Below are 25,372 nucleotides of genomic sequence, written 5' to 3' on the forward strand. Positions count from 1 at the left end.
ATCCTAGGATTGTGGGTTTCAGTCCTGGCCATCCAGGTTCATAACTCACCACTCAGGTCTAGAGGTTGCAAAGACCTCCTTCAGATGGTGTGTGCGGCTTGATTTCTTTCCACCACCAGCTAGCTTCAGCAGTTCCCCCCAGCTGGCTTTGGAGTCACCTGAGCATTCCAGGTGGCTTTAATAGTCACAAAAACCTGTCTACATTGGCTGGGAGAGGCAGGAGCCTGGCTCTGATCACTCTCCAAGGCTCCTTGTCAAAGGCCTTTAAAGTAACAATGGTCTAGGATGGCCCCAAACCTTTCCTCTCTCAGACAGTTACTATTCCCTGACACCACCTTCCTCTTTCCCAGTAACTATTGCTATTATTCTGGACACCTGAAACGGGATAACTGATCACTCAGACTACCTTAAAGGGCCAATACCCCATTACAGTAAGGAAAATATATTTTAAATGTTTCAACATTTGGTTTCAAGTTTCGTCTATTGCTTGCTTTCTAGCTTTTTTTTTTTTTTTTGGTCATTTAGCAGAGTAACTTACTTGGGTATTGGCCTGTTGCTTTTTTAAATACACAAAATAATCTGCCACAATGGGCCTCCTTTGTGTATTTTTTGTAAGATCTACTTGCAGGACAGTAAAGCCAAGATTTTTAAAACATTGCTGCCTAGTGCTAGGCTTCTAATTCCCTATTTAGGTACTTAGACCAGTGGTCTGATTTAAAAAAAAATTCTGAGTACCCAGAAGCTCCCATCAGTTTCAGGATTATATATGTTTTTATGCCACCTTTACTGGTCTTGTCTAGAGTAGAGGGGTGGAGAGAAAGGTGGGGTTTTTTTGGTCAAGTTAGTTTCATCTAGCTATTTTAGTAAGTCAAGTTAGAGCCACTCTAAGACATCATCCACCCTGTTTACATTGAGATAAGGATGTCAGACTGTCTTAGTGGGTTTTCAAATTAAGCTAGCTCAGTGGAGCTAATTTCAGTTAAGAAGGGATGTATTTTCCTAGTGTAGATGAGATCACTGAGATGAGATACTATCCCAGAATCCTTCAAACTTTTAGTTTTTAAACAAAATATACCCTGATACTATCCCACTCTTCTTTGATTTCCCAGACTGATTTTCAAATTCTAGTTCTGCCCTACTCATTCTCACTGGACTTTTCTAAATTTACATCCATGAAAATAAGAGCAGAATCAGGCCCTTGGGTTGTGTATAGTGGTTTTAATTCAGTTTATGTGGTCTTTTGACATTGTCAGGATGGTTCACCGGCCCAGGCACAAAAAGTCATTTACCCCACCTTCCCAGGAGAAGAGTAACAAATTAACAAGTAATAGTCTTCTCACCATGGAAATGAGGCCAGTGGTTAGACCACTGACTGCAGTGTGCACTGAAGAAGTGAGTTAATACCTCTGTGCCAAAGTAACTAGCACAAAGACATTCTGCATAAGATGAAGCTAATTTTTCGAAGCATGTGTATAATAAAAGTGTACCTTGTAAGAAGTCAATAAATTATTATTTTTTTCATTTTAGGATTCTATACAATGTTTTCTAGGCTTCATTCTATTTGAAAATGTTACTTGATGCTTTATTGGTATGGTTTTGTTACACCTCACTATCCCATCAATACAATTTCAGTTTTCAGTAGTGCCTACTATGGCTCAGATATCACCTTTAAAACCACAAGGAACATTTATAGGGAGAAGGCTGATTGACTGCGCATTTGACCTTCTCATAGTGAAGCAGCTCTTAAATAATGAGCCTTCTGCACTGATTTATACAAGGGCTCTAAACTGTCTTTATTTTAGAAAACATTACGCATCCATTCAGAGGAATATTGAGTTACACAGTTCAGATTCCTCAGATCTGTTTTGTTTGTGCTTTTGTTTACATTTTATACATACTCCCATATTCTGTAGATAGGGTTTGCTACCCTCAGTTATATACAAATGAAATAGAGGGCCAAATCCTAAGTCAGTTTTGACTCAGTTCTTGGCGAAGATGGGGGCATTGCCTGAGCACACATCTCAGGATTTGCCCTGCAATATATAGTATATTTGGCCTACCCCTACAAACGTAGTTAGGCCAGAGGAGGTGCAGAGTGTATGCCTTTAATCCCAGTAGTTAGAGCACTTGCCTGGGAGGTGGGATAATAAGGTTCAATTCCCCACTCAGGCAGACAAGATTTGAACTGGGGTTTCCCTATCTTATAGCCAAGTGCTGTAATCACTAAGCTAAGGGATATTCTGCTAGAGGTATCTCTCAATCTTTCCTGTTGATGCTCTTCCAGTTTGGCTAAATAATGAAAGAGTAGCTGGAGCAGGGGGGGACTAGAGCCTGTGGCTCCTACCACATTGGTGGGTGCCATAACTATTCGGCTATAAAATCACTCTCAAATCCCTTACATTCTAACAGCAGTGTGCCTCTGTGGAGCCTACAGATGTGAAAGAAATTTGGCTCAAAGAAGACCAGATCCAATAACAGACTTCTGCTATTATTTCTTCTTGATAAGACACTTCTACTAGATTCCATAGACTCTTCTCTGGCAGCCAGTTTAACATCCAGGGGGAAAAATATCAAATTAATAAATTTTGCTTTGGCTTAGTTTACTTATTTTGTGTACATAATTGTAGAGGGCTCGAGTGTCTGCATCTAAGCCAAAAAACAAAATAAAAAGGGAATCTGAGATTGCTCAGTGTTGTTTCATCATGTCTATCTTCTACTCTAGGAGAAACACTAGCTAGCTAAGCACTATGTAAAAACAAAATAACCTCACTTAAATGTGATATTGCAATTTACTCACTGCCACACTATACCATTTCTTTCTGTTCTGCTGTTTCAAGACCATCTATTACAAGACACAAGCCATGTGTCCTTTAAATTTCAAAATGCCTCTCCATCGTCTACTACCTTTAGTCTTGAGGCTTTTAGCTGGATTGTCTGAAACAAAACAGTTCCAAAAGACCTTCAGGCAAATAAAGACTTTAGACTTACAAAAACAGCAATACAGTATGATTTATCACATTTATGCTCCCAGAAATCTGGCAAGAAAGAGCACAAAGTAAGAACAGAAATGTAACCACAGCACAAGGTATTAGATTTCCATGTGAGTGGGTAAAACATGATACTACTGTACAATGCAATTGGGGAATAATAATTAATATGATGCTAAAATTCAGGAAACATTACTATAGAAAGATACATATCTTTTATCCAATAAAAAGACACAAAAAGAATAAAGGAACTGTTTTGCCTATAAAAAAGATTGTTAGTATGTTTTTCATCATTCAGCATCTTTGTCTTATAGTAAAAGATTTCTTAACTTGCCAGTATTCTGCTCAAGATAGTTAAGACGAAAGCAGACTGTGAAAACTAAGTAATTGGGCAACAAAATGGCAAATGAAATTTAATGTGGATAAATATAAAGTAATGCACATTGGAAAAAATAACCCCAACTATACATACAATATGATGGGGGCTAATTTTGCTACAACTAATCAGGAAGGAGATCTTGGGTAAAGAATGGTGTCCCTAGTCTCTGTTTGTCAGAGGGTGGAGGTGGATGGTGGGAGAGAGATCACTTGATGATTACCTGTTAGGTTCACTCCCTCTGGGGCACCTGGCATTGGCCACTGTCGGAAAACAGGATACTGGGCTGGATGGACCTTTGGTCTGACCCAGTATGGCCATTCTTATGTTCTTATGTTTGGTTTATAAGTGTAAGGAAAACAAAGAAAACTAGCTGGACATGCAGTAAGTATAGAAGTCTACTATTTTCAGTGTTAACCAGTGATTTTCCTGGTGACCATAAACTACCTGTTCTAAAGCATCTGAGAAGACTTACGTAGACAGGTTCAGTTGAAATACTGAATTGTCTTAAAAAGGGTTCTTTCATCAAACCTTCTGGCATGCAGAACTTTCCTATATTAAAATGAACTTCCATCTAAAGGGCCCAATTCTTCTACCTAACTGAGGAACACCTGACTCAAGTCTAGAGTGGGAGTTGCAAAGATGATTTTAGGTTACTTTTATGTCTCTGTGATCCTGAAGCCACCAAGAGCTCTTCTGGTGCCTGGCATAAATTACAGATCATCTGGTTGCAAAAATGCCTCTTTTCCTGATAATGCCCTCTGTGCTGGCAGGGGGTGGGAAGGTAACTCAAGAACCACTGTGGTTTCTATATACCATCTGAGCACACCTCAGGCTGTGGGAACTCTCCAGTGCTAGAAAAAAAATAGCCATGGAAATGGACCCCAGTGTATACATCACCTTTGATGAAAATTGTAATGTGTTGTCATATTATTTTTCCTCCACCACCTTCAACAACAGACACTAATATCCAGCAATCATGATGGATTCCTAAACGTTTTGCTATTTCTGCCCTTTCAAACTATATCCTGCACCAACTAGTATTAAAACCTATTTATGATTTAAATGGTTTGTGGTAATGTGATTTCAGTAGGCAGAAAGAAGCTCACAAAGAAACATTAAATACTGCAATAAGTTTTTTTTTTAAAATAACAACTGTTAAGCATTTAATCTTTATTCAAAATTTTGAAAAAAAAATATCTAGAGGTCCATGCATGAAATTAACCTAACATTTGAAAACAGAGGCATAGGAATGGAGAAATGAACATAAAGGAATGGAGAAGTAAGCTGTCAAAATAAACCTTAAAATATATACCTGACACTCAATTATTTCTATAATTAAAAACAATAGTAACAGCCACCTCAAAATGAGGAGCTAACAAGATATATAACCATAACTCATGATATTTTCACTGCCAGGGTTAACCCACATCATAAAAAATATTCTATACTATTCTGTTCTTCACTACCTTGCACTTTGTATAGTTATTTACACCTGGGCAAAGGGAGTGTAAATTGGTATAAAGCACTATGAAGTGTTTCTGCATTGGACTTTCAGAGTTTCCGTGGAATTCTTCAGTCTGCAGGGCTAAGGTTGGTTTCCGAAACCCATGAATCACAGATGAAAGAGCTTGGATCAGGAGCAGTACAAGTCCTGTGCTTTAGCACTGGCCTTTTTTTCTGGCCCTCTCTGGCTCTTTGTCAACATGACTACTTCAGGATGGATGCAGTAAAGGGCATCCTAAAAGCTGGTTTCCCACAGTCCCTCCGCTTCAACGAAGGGTTCCAAATTGTAGAGGGAAAAAGCAGGTCAGTTAACAATGACAGCATTCATTTACCTATAAAAGAGATGGATGTGATACAGTATCTGCAGCTGTCTCGCTAGCTCTAACCATGGCAAACCTCTCCAACCCCCAGAAGGATTATGCGGCATTGAGGGAAAGAGAGAATGGATAGTTCACAGGTGATACTCTATTTGCAGCTCTTCTGTGCCAGGATTTCACTAAATCCAAGTGTCCTCTGCATGTGGAGGCAGACGTGAAGATATGGCACATAGATTTTCTTTCAGCTCCTCTTGGCATAAGCCTGCCATTTCTAGTTTACTTGTGAAGTGTCATGCACACCCATAGTGCTGTACAAATAGTAACATCTTAGGGAGGGAAATGCTGAGCTTCAAATAGCTTCAAAAGACTGAAAAGAGAGAAACAGGGCAGAACTGTCACTGGACTATTTTATTTGTGATTTAGTTATTCTTATTTGACCTGTTTAAAAAGGTTAATGGCATATTCGGTTATAGCAGCATGTGATCTGGCAATTTTACAGAGCTGGCAGGGATAAATAATCTCTGAAAAAGGTAATTCTACATGCAAAAGCAAGATGTCCATCTAACTTCCTCATTCATTTGGCACCTGTGACTTTTGGCAAAGGCCTTGCTAACTTGCCAGCAGGCATCATGTCCTCTATTTTGTAGTTTGTGAGTTTGAAGAGACAAGAGAATATATCTGGACCAGAAATAATTTCAGAGAGTTCCATGATATACATTGTTCACTGTGCTCTGGCGGTCTGTCCAAAGATTCTGCAGACCCACTAATCCAGCTCTGAGCTGGATTAATTCTAAACATTGAAAATAATGCTCCTCTGTTGCTGTAAGGTTCATTTTTGATCCAACAGAGTCAGGCAAAGAGCTCCACAGGAGCAGATACTCGTTATAGAGAAGTCTTCCTCCCCTGTTGATTCTCTGAAAAATAGGACATATGGAAAATAAAGCTTGTGCAAGCAGACCGTGTTTTTGCTAAATCATTCAGCTGGATGTATGAGTCTGATCTCCCATTTTCTTTACTGCAGTTCCTTTATATTGAAAAAATATCTCAAATTACAGTGTCTGCAAAGCGATTGCCCTACACTGTATGTTGTAGCTCATTTTGAAATAAGTTTCCCTTGTTTTCAAAGTTCCCCGCACCTGTCTGCGTTCCCCCAGAGAGGGAGGGATGTATTTTTGAAATATATGAGTACCTCTGATGCAGTTCTAATACCATTTTCATTGTTACTCCAAAAATATTTTTTCAAGGAAACAGTCAGTAAAATTATGCATATTTCAAAGGTCTATCATATATCTAAAGTACAGTAATTTTGTGCCTGAATTGCTTTCTGTTTTCTATTGCTAAAATGTTCTCTGAAAGCTATTTGTAAATCAATCATCTTAGATGTTTCTTTAATATTTTACAGAAGTACTGTATATGGGATCACTTGCCTTTTTTTATAAAAATAGCTACAGAATCTAGTAGAAATTATATAAAAAGAGCCTCTGAAGTGGATATACAGACATTTAAAATTACTGCTTCGTTGGAAATTAGAGTTTAGCAGCAATTTTGGGTTTCCTTCTGGAACTGATACATCTAGAAATATTAAGTGATTATTTTAGTTTCAGTAGAAGGCAAGACCTAATTTGTATGCCTTTATGGCTGTTCCTAGGAGTTTATCCACAAAGCAATGTTGACATCAAGCCTGTCTGACATTCTCTCTTCCCAGGCTACTTGGTGTGTAATAACAGGATTGATCCTGCACCCATTGACTTAAATGGGGCAGGACCAGTGACAAAGACTCAGTGAAAGTCAGTGGAATGTAGGCTCGTAAGGCCCAGATTCTCAAAGGTACTTATAGCTCGATACACAAAGGGAGTTAGGCAGTGAGACATTGAGGGTATGTCTACATTACAAAATTAGGTCGATTTTATAGAAGTCAATTTTTAGAAACCGATTTTATACATTTGATTGCGTATGTCCACCCTCAGCGCATTAAGTCGGCAGAGTGTGTCCTCATTACTGTGGCTAGCATCGACTTACAGAGTGGTGCACTGTGGGTAGCTATCCCACAGTTCCTGAAGTCTCCGCTGCCCATTGGAATTCTGGGTTGAGCTCCCAATGCCTGATGGGGCAAAAACATTGTTGCAGGTGGGTTTGGGTACATGTCATCAGGCCCCCCTCCCTCTCTCCCTGCATGAAAACAATGGCAGACAATCGTTTCACGCCTTTTTTCTTGGGTTACCCCTGCAGACGATATACCACGGCAAGCATGGAGCCCACCTCACCGTCACTGTACATCTCCTGGGTGCTGCTGGCAGACACGGTACTGAATTGCTACACATCAGCAGCTCCTTGCCTTCATGGCAGACGTTGCAGTAGGACTGATAGCCGTCATACATCTCCTAGGTGCTCCTGGCAGACCTCAGGGAGGTCGATCAAGGGGCGCCTGGACAGACTTGGCTATTCTCCTTTTAGAACACCGAATGGGAGCCAGAGACTCCAGGTCATTCTCTTCTTTAAGTTTCGTCTCATGGAGATTTAGTCCTGCCTGGAATATCATGCGAGCTGGAGGCTTCTCCCTCCGGCTGCTCTCCCAGCCAGCAGCACCACATGGTCACACCTACCCAGCCTACCCCTTGCTCCCATGGCTCATGAAGCCTGGACAGTAGTAAGGAGCAGTTCAACTATAGGCTGAGCAAGTGCAGAATGGTGGTAGAATGTGCCTTTGGATGTTTAAAAGCTCACTGGCACTGTTTGCTGACTCGGTCAGATCCCAGCGCAACCAATATTCCCATTGTTATTGCTGCTTGGTGTGTGCTCCATAATATCTGTGAGAGTAAGGGGGAGACGTTTATGGCGGGGTGGGAGGTTGAGACAAATCGCCTGGTGTTTGATTTTGAGCAGCCAGACACCAGGGTGATTAGAAGAACACAGCAAGGCGCGCTGCGCATCAGAGAAGCTTTGAAAACCAGTTTCATGACTGGCCAGGCTTCAGTGTGACAGTTTTATGTGTTTCTCCTTGATGCAAATCCGCCCCCTTTATTGATTTTAATTCCCTGTAAGCCAAACACCCTCCCTCCTTCGAAAGAAAGTAACTATTGTTTTGAAACCATGCATTCTTTCTTTATTAATTAAAAAAAAATGAGATAATGGACAAGGTAGCCCGGGTGGGGTGAGGGAGAAGGGAAGGACAAGACCACATTGCTTATTGTAGCCACACTAAAAATCAAACTGTTTGAATGACAGCCTTCTGTTGCTTGGGCCATCCTCTAGAGTGGAGTGCCTGGGTACCCGGAGCCTCCCGGCCCGTGTTCTTGGGTGTCTGGGTGAAGAGGCTATAGAACATGGGGAGGAGGGTAGGCGGTTATACAGTGGATGCAGTGGGGGTCTGTGCTCTTGTTGGCTTTCCTGCAGCTCCAACAGACACTTCATCATGTCCATTTGCTCCCCCAACAGATGCTTCATCATGTCCGTTTGCTCCCCCATTAGCCTCAGCATCTCGTCCTGCCTCCGCTCTTCGCACTCACTTAATTCTTTCCTGGCCTCTGCCACTGAATGCCTCCATGCATTAATCTGTGCCCTATCAGTGCGGGAGGACTGCATGAGCTCGGAAAACATGTCATTGCGAGTGCAGTTTTTTTGCCTTCTAATCTGTGATAACCTCAGGGACGGAGATGATAGGGGGAGCGTAGAAACATTCTATGCTCTACTATTCTGGGGGGACAGCATGGTCACCTGTGCTGCTGAGTTCGCCACACTGACCAAACAGGAAATGAAATTCAAAAGTTCCCGGGGCTTTTCCTGTGTACCTGGCTAGCGCATCAGAGTTCAAAGTGCTGTCCAGAGAGGTCACAATGGAGCACTCTGGGATAGCTCCTGAGGCCAATACTGTTGATTTGCGTCCACACTACCCCAAATTCAATCCAGCAAGGTCGATTTTAGCACTACTCCCCTCATCTGGAGGAGTACAGAAGTCAATTTTAAGACCCCTTTAGGTCATAGAATCATAGAATCATAGAATCATAGAATATCAGGGTTGGAAGGGACCCCAGAAGGTCATCTAGTCCAACCCCCTGCTCGAAGCAGGACCAATTCCCAGTTAAATCATCCCAGCCAGGGCTTTGTCAAGCCTGACCTTAAAAACCTCTAAGGAAGGAGATTCTACCACCTCCCTAGGTAACGCATTCCAGTGTTTCACCACCCTCTTAGTGAAAAAGTTTTTCCTAATATCCAATCTAAACCTCCCCCATTGCAACTTGAGACCATTACTCCTCGTTCTGTCATCTGCTACCATTGAGAACAGTCTAGAGCCATCCTCTTTGGAACCCCCTTTCAGGTAGTTGAAAGCAGCTATCAAATCCCCCCTCATTCTTCTCTTCTGCAGACTAAACAATCCCAGCTCCCTCAGCCTCTCGTCATAAGTCATGTGCTCTAGACCCCTAATCATTTTTGTTGCCCTTCGCTGGACTCTCTCCAATTTATCCACATCCTTCTTGTAGTGTGGGGCCCAAAACTGGACACAGTACTCCAGATGAGGCCTCACCAGTGTCGAATAGAGGGGAACGATCACGTCCCTCGATCTGCTCGCTATGCCCCTACTTATACATCCCAAAATGCCATTGGCCTTCTTGGCAACAAGGGCACACTGTTGACTCATATCCAGCTTCTCGTCCACTGTCACCCCTAGGTCCTTTTCTGCAGAACTGCTGCCTAGCCATTCGGTCCCTAGTCTGTAGCGGTGCATTGGATTCTTCCATCCTAAGTGCAGGACCCTGCACTTATCCTTATTGAACCTCATCAGATTTCTTTTGGCCCAATCCTCCAATTTGTCTAGGTCCTTCTGTATCCTATCCCTCCCCTCCAGCGTATCTACCACTCCTCCCAGTTTAGTATCATCCGCAAATTTGCTGAGAGTGCAATCCACACCATCCTCCAGATCATTTATGAAGATATTGAACAAAACCGGCCCCAGGACCGACCCCTGGGGCACACCACTTGACACCGGCTGCCAACTAGACATGGAGCCATTGATCACTACCCGTTGAGCCCGACAATCTAGCCAGCTTTCTACCCACCTTATAGTGCATTCATCCAGCCCATACTTCCTTAACTTGCTGACAAGAATACTGTGGGAGACCGTGTCAAAAGCTTTGCTAAAGTCAAGAAACAATACATCCACTGCTTTCCCTTCATCCACAGAACCAGTAATCTCATCATAAAAGGCGATTAGATTAGTCAGGCATGACCTTCCCTTGGTGAACCCATGCTGACTGTTCCTGATCACTTTCCTCTCATGTAAGTGCTTCAGGATTGATTCTTTGAGGACCTGCTCCATGATTTTTCCAGGGACTGAGGTGAGGCTGACTGGCCTGTAGTTCCCAGGATCCTCCTTCTTCCCTTTTTTAAAGATTGGCACTACATTAGCCTTTTTCCAGTCATCCGGGACTTCCCCCATTCGCCACGAGTTTTCAAAGATAATGGCCAAGGGCTCTGCAATCACAGCCGCCAATTCCTTCAGCACTCTCGGATGCAACTCGTCCGGCCCCATGGACTTGTGCACGTCCAGCTTTTCTAAATAGTCCCTAACCACCTCTATCTCCACAGAGGGCTGGCCATCTCTTCCCCATTCTGTGATGCCCAGCGCAGCAGTCTGGGAGCTGACCTTGTTAGTGAAAACAGAGGCAAAAAAAGCATTGAGTACATTAGCTTTTTCCACATCCTCTGTCACTAGGTTGCCTCCCTCATTCAGTAAGGGGCCCACACTTTCCTTGGCTTTCTTCTTGTTGCCAACATACCTGAAGAAACCCTTCTTGTTACTCTTGACATCTCTTGCTAGCTGCAGCTCCAGGTGCGATTTGGCCCTTCTGATATCTTTCCTACATGCCCGAGCAATATTTTTATACTCTTCCCTGGTCATATGTCCAACCTTCCACTTCTTGTAAGCTTCTTTTTTATGTTTAAGATCCGCTAGGATTTCACCATTAAGCCAAGCTGGTCGCCTGCCATATTTACTATTCTTTCGACTCATCGGGATGGTTTGTCCCTGTAACCTCAACAGGGATTCCTTGAAATACAGCCAGCTCTCCTGGACTCCCTTCCCCTTCATGTTAGTCCCCCAGGGGATCCTGGCCATCTGTTCCCTGAGGGAGTCGAAGTCTGCTTTCCTGAAGTCCAGGGTCCGTATCCTGCTGCTTACCTTTCTTCCCTGCGTCAGGATCCTGAACTCAACCAACTCATGGTCACTGCCTCCCAGATTCCCATCCACTTTTGCTTCCCCCACTAATTCTACCCGGTTTGTGAGCAGCAGGTCAAGAAACGTTGACTTCCACGATTCGACGGTCCCTACCCAGGCCTTTTCCTTCCACGGGGAGGATGGACGAGAAGACCACTTGCGCCTCCAACTCCTTTATCCTTCTTCCCAGAGCCACATAGTCTGCAGTGATCCGCTCAAGGTCATTCTTGGCAGTATCATTGGTGCCCACGTGGAGAAGTAGGAAGGGGTAGCGATCCGAGGGCTTGATGAGTCTCGGCAGTCTCTCCGTCACATCGCGAATCTTAGCCCCTGGCAAGCAGCAGACTTCTCGGTTTTCCCGGTCAGGGCGGCAGATAGATGACTCAGTCCCCCAGAGGAGAGAGTCCCCGACCACCACCACCCGCCTTCTCCTCTTGGGAGTGGTGGTCGTGGAACCCCCAACCTCAGGACATCGCATCTCATGCCTTCCAGCCAGCGGAGTCTCCTTCTGCTTTCTCCCCCCAGACATATCATCTGGTCCACTCTCCGCAATGGTACCTGTGGAGAGAACATGAAAGCGGTTGGTTACCTGTGTCTGTGTTACTGGAACCCGGACATTCCGCTTACCTCTTCTGGAGGTCACATGTTGCCAAGCTTCTTCACTGGCCTCTTGGCTCCTCTGTGCAACCTGCTCTATATCTTTAGAGCTTTGTGCCCCTAGAAGCCTATCCTGTGTTTTGTCCAGAAAATCCTCAGTTTCTCGTATACAACGCAGGGTCGTTATCTGTTGTTCCAGACCTTCAGTCTTCTCTTCCAATATGGAGACCAGCTTGCACTTTGTACAGACAAAGCCGCTTCTGTCCTGTGGAAGAAAGACAAACATGGCACATCCAGTGCAGGTCACAACAGCTGAACCCCCCCTTCCATATCACCTACCTACTATGAGCTTCCTCAGAGACGTTTGCAAGACGTAAGCCTCACTGGGCTCACTCCAGGTGAACTCCCAGGCAAACTCCTGCTGTGAGCTGCTCTGCTGTCCCCGCTGCTCAGCTGGTTCGCTGCCGCTCAGCTGGTTCGCAAGGCTCTGGCTATTTTTAAACAGCCAGGCTTCCCTGACGCAAACAGACAGACACCCTAATGCCCGCCCCCTGCAGGCTAGCAGCCAATCAGACACTCACTCAGGTCAATGGAACAGGGTTGGTTGCGTGGACACAGTCATTTTTAAATTGACATAACGCACCTAAATTCTACCTAATCCTGCAGTGTAGACCAGGCCTGAGTGTCATAACACCCAAATTTTAGATGCCTAGAAAATCACAGGAACAACACTGTAACCCACAAAGCCTGAGTTAGGTGCCTAGGCTACCTATACAATAAATGGAGAGACAGAGTCATAAAATAACAGAAATATGGGGCTGGAAGGGACCTCAAGATATCATCAAGTCCAGCCCCCTGTGCTGAGGCAGGACCAAGTAAACCTATACCATCCCTGACGGGTGTTTGTCCAACCTGTTCTTAAAAATCTCCAGTGACGGGGATTCCACAACCTCCTTTGGAAGCCTGTTCCAGAGCTTAACTACACTTATAGATAGAAAGTTTTTTTCTTAATATCTAACCTAAATCTCCCTTGCTGCAGATTAAGCCCATTATTTCATCTCCAACCTCCAGTAGACATGAAAAACAGATCACAATAACAGCATTAAACGTATTTGAGAACTGTTATAAGGTTCCACCTCAGTCTTCTTTTCTCAAGACTAAACATGCCCAGTTCTTTAAACTTTTCCTCACAGGTCAGTTTTTTTTTAAATATTTTATCATTTTGTTGCTCTCCTCTAGAATTTCTCCAATTTATGCACACCTTTCCTAAGGTGTGGCACCCAGAATTGGACACAGTACTCTAGCTGGGGCCTCACCAGTGCCAAACAGATCAGGACAGTCACCCCCTGTGTCTTACATATGACACTCCTGTTAATACACCCAGAATGCTATTAGCCTTTTTTTGCAGCTGCATATATTGTTGACTCATCTTCAATTTGTGATCTGCTGTAACCTGCAGACCCCTTTCAGAAGTACTACCACCTATCTTGTTATTTCCCTTTTTGTAGTTGTGCATTTGATTTTTCCTTACTAAGTGAAGTACTTTGCACTTGTCTTTTTTTAATTTGATCCTGTTGAATTCTTCAATTTGTCATGGTCATTTTGAATTCTAATCCTGTCCTCCAAAGTATTTGCAACCCCTCCCAGCTTGGGTGTCATCTTCAGATTTTATAAGCATACTTTCCACTCAATAATCCGAGATATTAATGAAAACATTGAATACTACCCAGTCTAGGACTACCCTGTTGGACTAGATACACCATCCTTATTTGATGGGGAATCATTAATAACTATTCTTTGAGTTCAGTCTTTCAACAAGTTGTGCACCCACATTATAGTAATTTCCTCTAGACCACATTTTGCAAGTTTGCTTATAAGAATGTCATGTGGCACTGTGTCAAAAGCCTTACTAAAATCAAGATATATCATGTCTAGCGCTTCCTCCTATCCAATAGGCCAATAACCAATCAAAGAAGGAAATTAGATTGGTTTGTCATTTGTTGTTCTTGGTTTGTCATTATTTGTTCTTGACAAATCCATGCTGACTATTCCTTGTAATCCTATTATCCTCTAGGTGGTTACAATTAGATTGTTTAATAATTTGTTCCAGTATATTTCCAGGTATCAAAGTTAGACTTTCTGGTCTATAATTCACTGGGTCCTCTTTGCTCCCCTTTTTAAAGATAGGTATTATATTTGTCCTTCTCCAGTCCTCTGGGATCTCACCCAGCCTCCATGGATTCTCAAAGATAATTGCTAACTGTTCAGACATTGCTTCAGATAATCTCTGAAGTGCCTTAGAATAATTTTCATTAGGTCCTGCTGACTTGAATGCATCTAGTTTATCTAAGAATTATTTTACCTATCCTTTCCCTATTTTGGCTTGTGTTCCTTCCCATGGTTATTAATATTAATTGTGCTGAGTATATGGTCACCATTAACCAAAATAGGCCCGAAACACTTCAGTCTTCCTGATGTATTAGCTCTTCTTTCCCACTAAGCACAGGATCAATACTTTCTTTCATCTATCTCTTGCTGCTAATATATTTAAAGAATCTCGTCTTTCATGTCCCTTGCTACTTGTACTTCATTTAGTGCCTTAACCTTTCTGATTTGTATCCATGCATGCTTGTGCTAGTCTTTTGCACGTCTTCTTAGCAATTAGTCGATGTTTCCATTTTTTTAGGATTCCTTTTTGATTTTCAGGTGATTTCATAGCTTCTGATGGATTGATATGAATCTTTTACTATTCTTCCTATCTTTCATTCACACTGGGATATTTTGAAACTGAGACTTTAATATTGTTTCCTTGAGAAACTCCCAACTCTCCTGAACTCCTTTCTCCCTTAGGTTTTCTGCCCATGGGACCTTACTACCAGGTGTTCTTTTTTTAAAGTCCATTGTCCTTCCTCTGTTGCTCTCATCCCTTCCTTTGCTTAGAATCATGAAATCTATCCTTTCATGGTCACTCTCACCCAAATTGCCTTCCACCTTTAGATTCACTCCCAGTTCCTCCCTTTTGGTCAGAATCAAATCTGATTGGCCATCCCTCTGGTTACTTCCTCCACTGTCAGAAACTAAAAGTTGTCTCCAGTACATTCCAAGATTTTATTGCCAATTTTGCATTTTTTGCAACATATTACCTGTTAGACCCTGAAGCAGGAGGACCAGTCATGGATACCACCAATAAATGGGGTTGGGGGCAGAGGGCAGTGCAGTACCTACACAAAAGACAACCAGGAGCACAGGGAAACATAGGGCAAGTATGAGAGAGGTATTGAGCATAAACAGAAAACAGAGATGCATGGTTTCAGCTTCTAGGGCTTGGGCTACCTAACTCCAGGAGAGGGTTTGTGGCTGAGGATCCCAAAGAAGGGATGCACCTATCTCCTTTCAGTAAGCTAGGCACACCAGGTCAACCACTTAGGAACCTAAGCCCTTCTCCTCTCCCCACCATTCTCCCCAGCATTTCACCCCTGTCTACCTTGGACAAGTCCCCGCTCTCTCCATGTACAGTAACTCCTCACTTAATGTTGTAGTTATGTTCCTGAAAAATGCGACTTTAAGTGAAACAATGTTAAGCAAATCCAATTTCCCCATAAGAATTAATGTAAATGGGGGGGTTAGGTTCCAGGAATTGTTTTTTTTTGCCAGACAAAAGACTATATTATATATATACACACACACACACACAGAGAGAGTATAAGTTTTAAACAAACAATTTAATACTGTATACAACTATGATGATTGTGAAGCTTGGTTGAGGTAGTGAAGTCAGAGGGTAGGATATTTCCCAGGGAATGCCTTACTGCTAAATGATGAACTCTAGCAATTGGCTGATCCCTCAAGGGGTTAACTCGTTGTTAATGTAGCCTCACACTCTACAAGGCAGCAGAAATGGAGGGAGGGGAGACAGCATGGCAGACAGAGACAGAGACACACACCCTGTGTGTGAGAATGAGATGTGCATTTCCCCTTTAAGTATGCTGACCCACTCTTAAGTACACTGCCTTGTTAAGTTAATCAGCAAGCTGAGACCACAGCTGCTTCCAGGAAGCTCCCTCCATCCTAAGCCCTGTTGTGTGTCCCCCTGCTCTATGGAGATGGGGTAAGCGGGGTACAGGAGCAAGGGGAAGGGGAACACCTTGACATTAGCCCCCCTCCCTCTTCTTCCCCCCCCCCCCCAGCAAGCAGGAGGCTCGGGGAGCAGCTCCAAGGCAGAGGGCAGGAGCAGCACATGGCAGTGGTGGGAGGGACAGCTGAACTGCAAGCAATTGATAGCCTGCTGGGCAGCTGCTGCACAGGGAACTTAGGGGAGTGGGGAGCTGATGGGTGGCTTCCGGTCCACCCTCGTTCCAAGCCCCCACCAGCTAGATGCAATGGGCTGCTCTTCCTGCAAGCAGTGGACAAAGCAGGCAGCTGCCAAACGACGTTATAAGGGAGCATTGCACAACTTTAAATGAGCATGTTCTGAAATTGCTCAGCAACGTAACAACAAAACAACGTTAACCGGGATGACTTTAAGTGAGGAGTTACTGTATGGTTTGGGAGCCTGGCTGCCTAGCTCAGTGCTGAGGATTCCACTATGTGTCAGGTCTCATAGTGTGCTGCAATGCTGGATGGAGTAGTGTGCTGCAATGCTGAATGGAGCAACACCAAAAAACCTTTAAGGATCTGGGCCTAAGTCACTTTTGAAAATGGAATTTTGCTGTATAAATCGATGAGACCTAGAAATGCTGAGCAGAGCAATGCCTAAACACATTTAAAATTTGGGCCTGAGTGGAGCTAAGCAATTTATATCATCTTAGAATATAAAGAAGGACAAAGGTCATGATCCCATAAGCAACAGGACTCCACACAGGTGACTATGTGGATTCATTGACAGGATTGGGTCCTAAGCCCTTTTACGACTTTAAAGTCACCCAATCTTTTTACTTGTGCAGCTGTTCCCATACATTATTCCTCGGAAAGACTGATGCATAGACATCTCACATTTGCATGCCAAGGCCCTTATCACAATCTCCTTGTAAAATTAAAATCAGTTGGCTACAAAAGTAAAAGTCTAACAAAGAAGAGAAAACACAATCTGTAATTTGTTATACAGATTTAGGTTAGACATTTGACAGGGCTCTTCCCAGGAGGTGTAAAACAGATACTGCCAAGCTTCTGAATTGACTATGAACATCCTTCTAGAGGATCTCTCTTTGTCCAGCTTAGACTGTGATAGATAGCTATGATTTCAAGTGTATTAGATGAAGAGATACAGCCTTAGGGGAACCGTGCTGTATTCGTCATACACAAGCCTTTGAAGAAAGTAAGTACAAAAATAAATTATTTTAACTCGTTCCGTTTCATCTCATAAGAGTGCAAAGAACAATTAGTATAAAAAGATTTGTAATGTGTTCATACTATAATCTTTAGAAGAAATTTTAAAAGGTTAAAGACTACTTACTATGTATGAGTTTCTCTGTACTAGCAAATTAACTACTTATGCAATTAAACAATCTGCTCAGAGTTCTCACTCTGATTTTTGAAGTGCTAATAGGACTAAATTACTCAAATCCAGGAAAGAAATTAAGAGATGTGAAATGTTAATTAGATGCAGAAACTGCAGCGAAAGGGAAAGCAATGTAAAATGAGGATTAAACAAGAGAAAATAAATATTTCAGTTGGGAAAGAAAAAAAGAAATTAAATGGAAACAAATTAAAATATAGATAAATAGATTCCCTCCCCCCAAGAACCATAGAGTATAATATTTTACTGATTTTAATTTTAATGGCTTTTACGAGAGTTAGCAATTAACTGTCCCATTTACTATAACTGTTAGAAATTCTGGAAATCTTATTCAAAATCACTATGCCCACCAAATTATCATTCCCCATCTGCATATACATGTGTAGAGGGGAAGACAATGCTGTAATTTAGTGCAATTGTTTGGCCATATTGTTCCTCTGAACTGTGAGACCAAAGACACGTGGCAAAGGCAAAGTTCATGTCCTGAAATGATAGTTGGTTGGTTGTTGGGTATTCACAGGAAACCTAGCTTCAGCATTTAATGTGCTCCAGGGCTGAGCCCTGACACCTCTAGCCTTGGCAGTCCATAGCCCTGGCACCTCTTGGATTGCTGCATCAGTTATGAAAGTAAAAAAATTGCTTGAGCCCCAGTATCTCTTTCATTACAAATTAAGCACTGCCTAGCTCCAAAACTACACATCCTGAAGAAAAGAAAAAAAAGTATGTATTTGTTGTATTCCTCTCATCTGACCTTTCCATGTGCCACTGTAAGCTTTTGGGGGCCAGGCTCATATTTCAAATGTGTTTGAATAGCAACTAGAACAATGGGGTCTTAATTCTGACTGGAGCCTGTGAACACGACTGTAATATAAGTATAGTTACTCACACACAAAAAAACCCCTATGTTAAAGGAACATTATTAAGGTTGCAAAGTTGAGCACTCAAAAGTTAGGAAAGCCTAGTATTAAGGGAGCTTGTGCAACCTTAATTCGACTCTCTTGCAGGTATCTATGGTGATACATGAGCAGAGACTATTTTTTCAATGAGACTTCTGCCTCATTCAGTGCACAGGCTGGATAGTGCTCACTTAGTGAGCAGCTAGTCAATATTTTGTTTTCTTTTCATTGTTCAGTGTGTGCCCCAAGTCCTTATATAGAGCACACTATTTAAATCTTACTCTGAAGATGGTTTTATTAATTTCCTCATGGACTTTTCTTGGTTCTTATCAATATAGCAGCTCATTGCTTCACAAATAATAACATATTCACTTTCACAACACTTCCCTTGTGAGCTGAGCAGGATATTAACATCCCCATTTTACAGAAGGGGAAAATGAGACACAGAAGATTAAGGTCAAAAATATCTACTAATTTTGGGTCTCCAACCTGAGACATATAAGACCTGATTTTTCAGATTACTTAGCATCATATAGCACTTTATGAGTTCAAAGCACAGATTTCATTGACTTCAGTTGTAGCTTTGAGTGCTCAACACTTCTGCAAATCAGGCCCCAGAGTTTCAAGACCGGCACCCAGAAAATAAGGAAAATCCAAATAGTGACCACCTGTGAAAAGCTGGGTTTAAGTCACTTGCCCAGCATCACAGGAACTCTGTGGCAGAGACATGGATAGAATCCAGTTCTCCAGAGCAGCAATCAACTTTCTTATTCATGAAACCATCCTTTCCCTTCCTGCAGTCTTCTCCTTCATTCAGTGCACACTTTCCAGTGCAAGTAGTCTGGCATGGCGTGTCCTGGCACATACTTTACTCCATCATATCTGAGGGCTCCAATATGACCGGCAGCTCTTTTATCTCCACCTGTAAGGTTTCCCCTGAGACCACTCTGAACTGCCAGTCCCTTGCACAGACCTCATCAGGACCTGAAAGCTGGTTTTGGGGACCACGTCCATAGTGGCTGCAGAAGGGGAGGATTTCCTTGCAGAGCCCCTGCTACACAACCCCCGTCTACATGTGCAGGTGGCAGAGTCCCCCTTGGTGCACCAGAGGTTGGGTCTAGCTGGTATGACCAAAGTCCAAGACCTCCTGGACTCCAATGAGAGGGACTAAGTGGACCCTGTACCATTTAGCCAGAGCATGGGGCTGTCCATGATGCATGTCCCCCATCAGGTGCTTCAGGAGGTGAAGGCAGCCTTTGCCTCCTGCTTCTTTTGCTTTCCTTGATCTGGTTCTAAGGCAGGGAGCTCCCCATCCACCTCTCATCCCTGGATCTCTGAATCTTGTCATCAGGCCCCTGCCCCGCGAGCCTCCACAGCTGCCTCCAACACTCAGTCTGTTGTCTGAGCACCATCCAGTCAGTCCACCTCGGAACCATGCCCAGGAAACATCTGTACACACTCGTGCTTCATACCAGCCACTTCCATGCCCTTGTGTCCCACCTGACTCCAAATGGCACCAGAGGAGGGTGAGGAACACCAGTGGGCTTGTCTGTGCTCCACTCTGGTCTCACAGCCTGCCAGGGACATTAGCTGATGGCTCCTTCAAAAAGCCACGATAAAGGGCATGATAAAGGGCAATTTTGCGATATGGCCAGACTATTCCCATAAAAACAAGACTAAAGTCAAGTCAGTTTCAACTCAGACTCCTGCCAATTATCATGATGATGGGAAGGGAGAGGATCTTGGTATATTAATATAAAGTAAATGGTTCTGTACTTCTTGTGTTTTCAAATCATGGGAAACTTTTTTCTTGTTTTCTTTTTCTTTTTTTTTTTTATGTCCGACATGGAGTATGGAGTACATATGGAGTATCCTATGATTTGCTAAAACAATTAAGGCCAGAAAACAAAAATTAAATTTCATTTTGCAAAAAATATTGAGATTTTGAAATTTCTTTTTATTGTGCTTTTGAATGAAAATTAGACCTTTTTGTGAAAAAAATGAGAAAGACACCATGGAGCATGTGTAATGTGTTTAGTTACTGTTATTTGATATATGGGGTTGTAAAGAAAGTAAAACCTGTAATTGGACCTGGAACAGTGATAAAACATCTGATGCCATTTTGGTCGCGAGGAGTAGCCATGGAATGGCAACAGCCAGAGATGGGACACTAGATTGGGACGTTTCTGAATTACTACAAAGAATTCTTTCCAAAGTGCCTGGCTGATAGTTCTCGCCCACATATTGAGATTATAACTGATAGCCATGTTAGGCATTGGGAAGGAATATTTCCCAGGTCAGGTTGCCAGAGGCCATGGAGATTTTTTCCCACCTTCCTCTGCAGCATGTAGCACAGGTCCTTTGCTGGTTTGAATTAGAGTAAATGGTGAATTTGCTATAATTTGAAGTCTTTAAATCAAGATCTGAAGACCTCAGTAATTCAGCCAGAGGCTTTGGGTCTACTATAGGAGTGAGTCAGTGAGGTTGTGTTGCCTGCAATGTGCAGGAGCTCAGACTAGATGATCATGATAATTTCTTCTGCCCTTAAAGTCTATGAGTCAGAACCCTGGATCATGACACTTTGGTGGTTGCATGGGATACATCTGCAGAAAACCAAAACCCATCTCAGCCAAATATACATTGTTACATGCAAAAAAACAAAACAAAACAAAAAATAAACAAAAACATATGAACTGCTATTTGTGATTAAGAGAGGGAAATAACGCTGGATAACCATGAGCAACAAGTATCATAACCATCAACGACAAACACTGTAACAAGCAGCATAACCATGAGCATCAAGCATCATAACATTCCTATGGGGGGAATGTTACACAAGGAGGGCAGGGAGACTCCCCGACTCCCTCATGGTGACGAGGTACCAGCAGACCAGATTCTGAAAATACTCTGACCAGACAGAGGAATTGGAGAAGAGGGAGGTGACGGAGTTGGAGAGAGAGCAGTTGCTATTTGCAGATCATCAACTCAAAATGGATGTGGAAGAGAAGGAGAGAGACAGATGGAGCAAGCAAGAAATAGGAGAAGGAGAAATAGTGCATGAGGTGAAAGGGATGCACAATGAGCTTGTAACAGAGGCTGGAAGCAGATGGAACCCAAGTGTTACTCTAAACATACTGAGAGGAAGGGTATGAAAGCATTCCTCCAGTTTGAAAAAATCTGTGCAACTAAGGAGGTGCTGAAAGAGAAAAAGATCGGAATTGTGATGGCAATAATAGGAGGTCACATGACAAAAGTATTTACCCCTACAACAAGAGAGGATGCAAACAGCTAGGACAAATTTAATGCCAAAAACAATTTAACCCCTGAAACCTATAGAAAGAAATCAGGATGGATCTGTAAACAGAAGGGCGGAGTTTTTAAGGAAAACAGACCTTTCCTGCCGTACCCCTCTTCTCTCGCCCTCCCCCACCCAAATATTCCATCCTGGACCTGAGAAACTTTCCTGATGAAACTTTCATCCAAACACAAAACATTTTGGTTTAGAAGAAATGGCATTTTCAATGGGAAAAAATGTTTTGTCTAAACATTTTTGCCCAGCTCTACTCTTAAGGTATAATAGTTAAATTAAACAGGTGATATGAATGACAATATGCATGAGGTCCTACTGAATAGTGCTAACCTCAATAGTTCACTAAATCCTATCTGTCCTCTTCCCCCATGGGCTTTCATTTGATCCTGCATGGTCTGTTACATACGGTTATAGAGTCTTGGTATGCTATATATCTTCCTTTATCTGGAGATTCAAATGCATGATATAAATCTCCTGGCATTTCCCTTTTCATATAATTGCTCTTTTTTAAAAAAAGCAACCCGAAGGGAGCAATCAATCTACTGCTTAGTACTCAATATGGATATACAGTACTTGTCTCTAGATTCATAATATCATTGCATTCTTTAAGTAAATAGCTGCTCCCAGCTCATTACCCTGATCTTTCAGCAATACTGGAATTGCTAGATTTCTCTTGAGATTTGGTTGAAGCTACTCGATTATTGCTCTCACAAACTAAATCAACTTCACGTGTGGACGTGCAAGTATAACAAAAAGTCCAACCAAAATTAAGTTCTCTATTGCTTGTTCTTCTAAAGTGAAAGGAGGGGCGGGGATTGGCACCCTTTATATGGCAAACATGTTTTTCATACATGAATTATACATTTTAATTACTTTCACATTTGAGAAAATATAAAGTTTTCACAGAGAAATGATGGCATTTCCCCTTCAAAAAAAAATACATATATGAACACAATCATAGAAATGTTGGGTTGGAAGAGACCTTGAGAAGTCAACAAGTCCAGCCCCTGTATTGAGGCAGGCCCAACTAAACCTAGACCAGCCCTGAGAGATGACATTAAGTCAAAGCTTTTTTGCGCCTAAATAATTAACTTGAACACTTGGAAGGGGACAGTTTTAATGCATATTTTCTCTCTCTCTCTAAAAAAGTAACTAATAAAATAATGTACATTTACTATCTAAAGCTTTATAAGCTAAAGGTAAGAGGGACCATTATTATTTTGCAAAGCGGATGTACTGTTAAATAATTGATTTTCTTAATCTACCAATGAAAAGTGCAGAAAACAGTAAGACAGAGTGAACCCTATACTGCACAGTGAACCCTATACTCACATTTTGGATTTCCAGAGTTGATATGTATTCCTAACACCTCAAGGTAGTTGTGTACTCTATTGGGAGCATAACGGGGAATTATGAGTGTACCCTAAGCAGCAGAGCTCCTTATTCACTCTTCTCTTCCTTGCACACCTGCATGTTAGCATTAGGAGTGCAGCCCGTAATTTAGAAACATATTGGTGGGGAACATGGGTGGCGGATGAACTGTGGGCTTGGGGAACATAACCCCCAGCCCAGCCCTGCCAAGCCTACAGCCTCTCTTCCCTCTCCGGAGGTCAGAGAACCCCCACCCCCCATCCCCGCCAGCCTTGGGCCGCCCTATCATCTCCAGCCCCGGGTTGTGTTGGGTGGGCAGCCTGGCACCCTGCCCAGCCCGAGAGCATCGGGTGGGCAGCACGGACCCCAGTGCTGTCAGCCCCTGAGTGTCAGGTGGGCTGGCAGCATAAGCACCGGCTCCAGATGCCCAGAGTCCCTGGCTGCAGGCTGACCCCCACTAGCCCCAGTCCCAGCCTGGGGCCAGGGAAGAAACAGCCGCAGCACAGTGTGGCTGGAAGCAGGAGGGGGTTTGGAGGTGGAGCATGGGCAGGTCCATGTAGGGCCATTTGGGGAGGGTCAGCCTTTGATACCTGCCCCCTATGGTGGGGACTTAGATTAGATGGCTACATAGGTCTTTTACATTTCTAACTTAGGGACATACATAAACCTTTGTGTCTCTCCGTGGAGAGCACCTGCTGTATTTTCTGGAAGACTTCAACATGCTGACAAGGTCTCAGATGCAAACCATCAACTCATCTTCTCACTTGCCTCCCTAGGACTTTCTCATTTTATCTCCGGTGCAACTCACACAGTCAATAACAAGAGCTGGTTGGAAAATATTTATTTTTTGCACGGAAAACTTTTCAGCAGAATTTTCTCCCAACTCCACTAGAGCAATGTAATCTAGATATAGAATCATAGAAATGTAAGCTGGAAGGGACCTTCAGAGGTCACCAAGTCCAGCCCCCTGTGCCGATGCAGGACTAGTTAGACTATCCCTAACAGGTGTTTGTGCAACCTGTTCTGAAGAACCTCCAATTACAATGATTCCACAAGCTTCCTTGGAAGCCTATTCCACTGCTTAACTATACTTATTGTTATACACTTTTTCCTAATATCTAACCTAAATCTCCCTTGCTGCAGATTAAGCTCATTACTTCTTCTCCTACCTTCTGTGGATCTGGAGAACAATTGATCACAGACCTCTTTTTAACAGCCCTTAACATATTTGAAGACTTATCAGGTCCCCCCACACTCTTATTTTCTCTGGACTAAACATGTTTTTTTTAACCTTCCCTCACAGGTCAAGTTTTCTAAACCTCATTTTTGTTGCTCTCCTCTAGATTCTGTCCGACTTGTCCCTATCTTTCCTAAAGTGTGGCACCCAGAATTGGACACAGTACTCCAGCTGAGGCCTCAACACTGCTGAGTAGAGTGGGACAATTACCCCGCCCCATGTCTCACATACAACACTCCTGTTAATATACCCAAGAATGATATTAGCATTTTTTGACAATTGCATCACACCGTTGACTCATATTCAATTTGTGATCCACTATGATCCCCAAATCCTTTTCAGCAGTACTCCACCTAGCCAGTTATTCCCCTTTTGTAGTTTTGCTTTTGATTTTTTAATCAAAGTACTTCGCACTTGACTTTATTAAATTTCATCTTGTTGAATTTAGACCAGGGTGGGCAAACTTTTTGGCCTGAGGGCCACATCGGGACTGCAAAACTTTATGGAGGGCCGGGTAGGGGAGGCTGTGCCTCCCCAAATAGCCTGGACCCCTCCCCCATCCGCCTCTTCCCACTTCCCACCCCCTGACTGCCCCCCTCAGAACGCCCAATCCATCCAACCCCCCTGCTCCTTGTCCCCTGACCGCCCCCCCCAGACCCTCAGCTCCATCCAACTGCCCCTGCTCCCTATCCCCTGACTGCCCACCAGGACTCCCTGCCCTTTATCTACCCCGCCCCCCCGCCTCCTTACCATGCCGCTAGGAGCAGCAGGAGCTCGCAGCCCCACCGCCCTTCCCGGCAGGAGCGGCGGGCCAGAGCTCTGACAGCACAGTGAGCTGAGGCTGCAGGGGAGGGGGGTCACCAGGGGAAGACTAGCCTCCCCGGTCAGGAGCTCCAGCCTGTGGGCCGTAGTTTGCCCATCTCCGATTTAGACCAATTCTCCAATTTATCTAGGTCATTCTGAATTCTAATAATAAGACTCACTGCTAAATATCATCATCCAAGTGAAGAGAAACTCTTTTTATTACCATTTTTAATTATCCATCCACC

This window comes from Natator depressus, chromosome 1 (genome assembly GCF_965152275.1).
Source record: "Natator depressus isolate rNatDep1 chromosome 1, rNatDep2.hap1, whole genome shotgun sequence".
Taxonomy (NCBI): domain Eukaryota; kingdom Metazoa; phylum Chordata; order Testudines; family Cheloniidae; genus Natator; species Natator depressus.